Genomic DNA, 6,749 nt, shown 5'->3' on the forward strand with positions numbered 1-6,749 from the left:
ATAACTGACTCAGCTAAGTTTGACCATGATGCATGCACAATTAAACAGAGTAAGATTTCTATGGGGTATTAGACTGGTACCCTTGAGCGGACAACTCAAGAGGGAAAGGCACGGAATCGTCGACTACACCATTGATCAACTGGTTTTACCTCAAATATGCCTTTGCCGGATTTAGAGGGTGAAAATATCGGAAGAGCGCAACCACTCATTATAAGCGTTGCTATGGTATTTGCTTGGCATGAGTGGAATATGATGTTGAAAACATGTTTATACAATAATTAAACAAGTTGTCACGTATTTGCATGTTCATAAAGTAATAATTACAATAATTTAAAAAAGTCATAAAGGAGTGCAGTAGAGGAAAGCAGTAAAGGAGACAAGGGAAAGAAACAAGAGACGAGTCAGTTTCGCAATAGAAAAGAAAATTGAATGCTTAAAAGAAATAAACAAATAATTGCGCATAAAGAAGCATAAATCACAATAATAGTCTGAAATGGTAAAAGCCTAAATGTCCCCAGCAGAGTCGTCATGCTGTCGCGGCCCCTTTTTTTCTCGTGAAATAGGGTTTATGACATTGACAACTCTTTTAACGGGTATTAAAAGAGAAGAGTCGCCACCTAATGACTAAGTGCATTAGGACACTAAGAAGAGTTTGATTTAGGAAAACCAGAGATCGAGTAAGGGCTTGAAATTATCCCGAAGGGAAGGTGTTAGGCACCCCTCAGGATCCACTAGTGTGGTTCCCGGCCATACCATAATTGTGACTTTAAGTAAGAAAATAAGAGTTTCAAATATGAGGGGGTTTTCACATAAGGGTTGCAAATAGATAAAATTAAAAGAAGTAAAATGCAAGCTGAATTTGAGAAAAACGATTTAAAATTTTGAAAGGTAAACAACGAAATAAACAAGTAAAGGAAAGGGGGGTCCTAAGTTTATAAATAATATGGATCACCCCACACAATGTCCAGTAATCGCTCCTCGATGAGGGGTTACACGTGATATTATCGCGTGGTCATCACATCCATATCTACTCTTTCCCACCCCGTTAAGGTGTTAAAGCGCGGAATAATATCGTTTACTTATTACATGCTATTACCCGCCCCAATTTTATCAGCCCCGGAGGTGCTTGGGATTACTAATCCTATAATGGTGGAAAAGTTGGCTTATTTATGGTTTCAAAAGGTAAAAATACTAAGGTGACAAACAAAACATGTATAGCAAGTATTAGGAAAACACATAAAAAGGTATGGCTCAAATAAACCTCCTCAAATCAAAGAAAAGCATCTAGTGTAGCATGTCTTGCATGTACTGATTAGGGTCTGATTATAACTTAAAAAGGGAAAGCAGGCTGATTTATCACATATTTTCAGATAATAAGTCCGAATTAGACCTGCCCGCTGGTTGTAATTAAAAAACTGGTCCAGTCATAACTTTTATCCTAAGGCTTGCCTAAGTGTTAGACGAAACCTATAGGCATGATATCTACTGGTTTCAGAAAAGATGAAGTGTACTAATTTTAGAAGAGGTCGTCAGTTATTCAGGGAAGACGAGTTTTGACAAAAGATTCTGCAGATGTTGGACATTGATATTGCCGATTTTAGACTTATAGGTGAACGAAAACGTTTCATACTAGGTTGTTAATTCCTATAGGCATGCTTTCTAGGCGTTGTTGACTTTAAAAACATTGTTATTGACATGCAGAAATCCTATAGGCAAGTCATCTATATGCAGTTAGTTATTTAACTCCTATAAATAGGTTTGCCTAATGACAGATGCACATGCAAATTGCAGGAAGTCCTATAGGCATATTATCTATATGATATACAGAATTTCATAAATGACTTATGGACATGGTCTCTATATAATACAGAAGTGCAGAAACCAATAGACATGGTCTCGATATAATGCAGAAGTGTAGAAACCTATAGACATAGTATCTATATGAAATGCAGAAGTACAGAAGTATAATAATTCCCTATGAACATGATATCTATATGAAATACAGAAGTGCAGAATTATAATAATTCCCTATGAACATGATATCTATATGAAATGCAGAAGTGCAAAAGTATAATGATTCCTTATGAAAATGACATCTACCCTTTTGCAGGCATGATTCCCTCCCTTTTCACTAGCCATCCCGAATAGTTATTATAGCCCGGAATGAAATAAGAAAAGCAAAATTAAAAGTACAACCAAGGGGAGCCTAATTCAGACTCCATGTCTGAAATATGAGATGAACCAACTCTAAAGATCATGATCCAAATCCTTTATCTCATATTTGGATGTGTCAGAGTTCCCTAAGAGCCTCATATGGACTCCGGGCAGTGTTCACATCCAAATGTATCGCCATATTAAGCCAAAGTTCAGTATGGAAGGGCCAGCCCTCAGGTTTCCAAGTTTAGAGGGAACTCAAGGTCCCAAGGCAAGGCTCACAAGAGGGGGCAGAACCTAGAAGCTAGGAGAGCGTGCAAGTGCAGAAGTGAAATTCTGAAAGGGGAAAGGGGGGAAAAGGGAACAACTTAAAAATTAGTGCATATAGGGGTATAGAGGAGTAGGGAATTTGCAAGAACACAAGAGAAGCAGGCTGATGGGCATACTCAGCAATGGGATATGCTGGCACACCTCCAGCCTGTTAGAGGTTAGGACCTCACTGGTTTAGCACTCAAGTCATGGGCAACAACTCATGTTGCCATGCCCTAAATCACCGCTTACAAACACATAGGGGTAATGGGGTAGGGATCAAAGATTCACAACATAAACAGGCAGTAGAACATAGGCATATTAAGTTAAATATTGAACTCTATATAAGTAGTAAGGTAGCCATGGATATAAAAACTTTAAGTAAACACATTGGGGTGATGCTGAAACTAAAATTAGGACATACCAGTTTCAGAGAAAACAAACAAAGAGAAAGCAATAGTCTTGTAAAGCCAAAGTGCAAATGAGCAATCAGAATGCTATGAGTTTAGAAGAGAATTGTGAAGTGTGAAGTGTAGAAGTATTGAATTGAAGGTGTCCTAAAGTGCAGAAGGGTCGTGCCCTTTTATAGTGCAGAAAGCAAGTTGAAATAGGTAAGAAAAATAGTTTGGAAATCAATTACACAAGGTCTCCCTTTAATTAAGGGATTCTGATTTCAAACGGGCAAAATAATAAAGGAAAGAGGTCAATCAAACACTTTTCCAGAGCAGTACAAGAGGGGTAAATACATAGAATTTTATTTAAAGACAAAGTCTTGATAGTACACGGTTTGTGCAAATAAGGAAAGGAAATCAGTTAACAGCTAGTAAATCAAAAATTGAGGATTTCGTATGAATGAACCAGGTCAGAAAGATAGGAAGGATTTCGACTTAAAGAAAATTAGTACCAATCAATTAAACTTATTAAAAGGAATTCTGAATCAATCATAAGTTGGAAAACCATTTTGAAGAAAGATTCCTCATATATAAAATCTCACTGACACGTTAAACATGAAGAAATTTGTCATGTTATTCAATAGAAGAGTCTAGCGTAGGAGAATCAGAATTGTGTGCAAACAAAAGAAGTTCACACTTAGTTCATAGACCCAGAAATAAGTTTGAAAGAGTCAATGGTCCTCAAACAGAACCCTAGTTTGCTCATATGACCAAACTCGGAGGAAACCCCTAAATTCTAGGGTTTCCGACTCGAGTCAAATACAGAGATGAGGAGGCAACAGGCTCAGAGATTTCCTTTCAGAATCTCATGAGAAGACAAGCAAATACAAAAAATATTTAAAGCATACAGAGCGTAGGAGCATAATGAGAGAATAGTCACGATAGTAAAAGAAATGTGTTTAAGAAAACCTTTTAGAAGGGATTTAAACAGAGTTCAGCAGAAGGCAAACAAAACTTAAGAACTCAGTAGGAAATACATACAGTAGAAGAACACAAAAATACTGGAAAAGCATAGCAAAAGATCATATAGGAAAATACAACAAGATAAACATGCGAGCATGGTACAAAACACAGTAGAAAACGAAGCACAAAAGAACATGCTTGATAAGGGAAAACATAAGAACATAGTAGAAGAACATGCGTGGTAGAAAAGAAAACATAAGAACATAGTATAGACAAATACACACAAAGAAAAGAAGAAGAAAAGTCAGAAAAACATTTTAAGCTTTTCAGAAAAACCCTAAATCAGAAAGAAGTAATTTTTGAAAGAAAAATTAGGGAAAACGTTTAAAAACTCAAGTAGAGCAAAGATATAGAATAGATTTAAGAAAACAATCAGATAAAACCTTGAATAGCTAGGGTTTTAGAGGAACCCTAAAGCGAGAAAGGCTTGGAAAAGGTCCGATCTGAGTCGGATAAGTCAGAAATAGGCTCATAATGCTTGGATATGCCGGAGCAAGGCCGGAGAGGCCATAGAACCTTGAATCGGAGAGGATCTGAACGGACACCATTGAGTTCAGACCTCAAACTTCGAACACCAAGTGTTTAAGAGCAGAGGGAGATGAGTTTAAGCCATTCATGGCCTGAGAGGCCATGGATTCGGGTGAGCTGAAGGTAGAAGATAGTAGGAGATGATTAGGGTTTCAAGAAATTTCGAGAGAGTTTGAGAGGGCGGGGTATTTAGAGGGGGCTGATAGAATGAAATGAGTTAGGGTTAGGGGTGTGGACGGATTAAAAAAGGAAAGGGAAAATCATGGCCGTTGATCAATCTGATCAACGCTCTGGATTAAAAGGGGTTTGGGTTGGGTAGTTTTAAATGGGTTAAGGATTGGGTTAAATGGAATTGGGCTGGTCCGAAATTGGGTTTGAAATTGGGTCAATTAGGGGAACCAATTTTGGCTATAATTGAAACAAAATGGGCCAGATTTTAAATAGCCACTTTTCCATTTTTATTTTTATAAAAATAGTAAAATGACTTCTGAAAATAAATTAAAGGTACTGAGTCAATTAATGATATATAAATATTAATTTAAAAATATTTAAACCAATTTCATAATTATAAAATGCTATTAATCTTAAAATAGGCTAAAATTGCAATTATATGCAATTTAGCTTTTAAAATACCAAATAAATTTGTAAAAATGTATAAAAATTACCCTAGCTATATTTTGGTATAAATATAAGAATAAAGTAAGTTATTCACCAAAATGATAGTTTTGGGAATAATTATTAGTTTTGTACTGCTAAAATGGGCAATAAATCAGTTTAAAAATCTTTTAGAAATTAGGAAAATTATTTAAACACTTTGACATACTTATATATGCGTATATATACTATTTCGAAAGTATTTGTATGTAAAAATACATAGGAAACAATTGTGTATCAACACTCTCGTGGTTAGATCGGTAACTTTCAAGGGCTTTCTTCTTGCTTTTGGGTTCTTCTGAAACCCTAATTTCTAAGACCTTTCGAATTCTTTCAGATCTACTTTAGATCTATGCTTGCTTTGAACTTTTAAGAATCTTCTCGAAGTTTCTTCAATTTTGCTTTCAAAAACGACTCTGTGTCTTTTCCGATTAGGGGTTTTCTTGTTAAATTATTTCAAAATCTCTTCTCTAACTTTTAATACGTTTAAGAAGTGTGATTGTTTGTTTAAATTCTTGCTTGACTTGTCTGTTTACCATCTTTCGAACTCGTTGTTATTGAAAACCCTAATTTCTTTTGGGTCTCAGTCGAGTTCTAAAAGCTGTTTGTCAGATGAGTGTTTGTTTAGTTAAGTTTTGTTTGATTTGTTTGTTTATCATCTTTTAAGCTCTACTATTATTGAAAAACCCTATGTCTTTGGGTCTGAAACTGTTCGTTTAAATACTTGACTCGATTTGAAGTTCCTTGTTTCAGAACCTCTTTTCCTTCATGTGATTCCTCTGACTCTGGGTTTTTACTATCTTTAAAACTCGGCTATGCTTAAAACCCTAACTTTTCAAAAGGTTTCTCTTCTGTTACTGTGAGACCTTTGCATGCTTCTGATACTCTATTTTTTCTTCACTATTGATTTAACTTGACTTGGCCTATTTGACTATCATGCTTCGAATGTTTGCTATCTACTGAACTTTGTGCTACTATTGCATGCTGTTTCTTTTGCCAATAGGTTTGGTCTCGCATGTCTAGTGTTTTGTGTACTCTATTTATATGTTGAGGTTCCTTTTTGATTGATCTTCATTCTTGTGACTAATTTCAAAACCTTTCTTTTATGAATTCTAATTTCACTCGCCTGTCAAGGTTAATTGATTCCTTTCCTTATTTTGCTTTGCTGAACCCTTTTCCAAAAGAAGTATATTTCTGTACTTAGACTGGATTACTTACTCGATGGTTTTACTAATCCTTTTATGGCATCAATCATTCTACCTATAAACTGATTTTTCTTTCCTTATTTTGAGTCTGTCACTGCCCATTAAACAAGTGATCTCTTAATTAAAGGGGATCCACTTGGTTAATTGATTCTGATTGTGATTATTTCCATATTTGTATTGAAACTTCACTTATTACCTTACTTCTCACATGTTTTCAAAAGCTATAAGTACCCTGCACCTTTTCTTCTTTCAGACACACGAACACAAGAGGAACATTTTTAGTTCTGAACTCACACTTACACTAAAAACACTCTCTCTTGCTTTACTACTTGTACTGTGGCCTATTTAGCTGGATGAAAGTCAAAGCTATATTTCGAAGTCCTGCTACCTTTCTTTACTGCATTTTTGCTTCTTTGACTGGTATGTTCTAGTTAAGTTTTCAGCATCAACAACAACATGGTTACTTAATATTCTTGCCTTCTTG

Source organism: Nicotiana tabacum, chromosome 8, assembly GCF_000715075.1.
Source record: "Nicotiana tabacum cultivar K326 chromosome 8, ASM71507v2, whole genome shotgun sequence".
NCBI lineage: Eukaryota > Viridiplantae > Streptophyta > Magnoliopsida > Solanales > Solanaceae > Nicotiana > Nicotiana tabacum.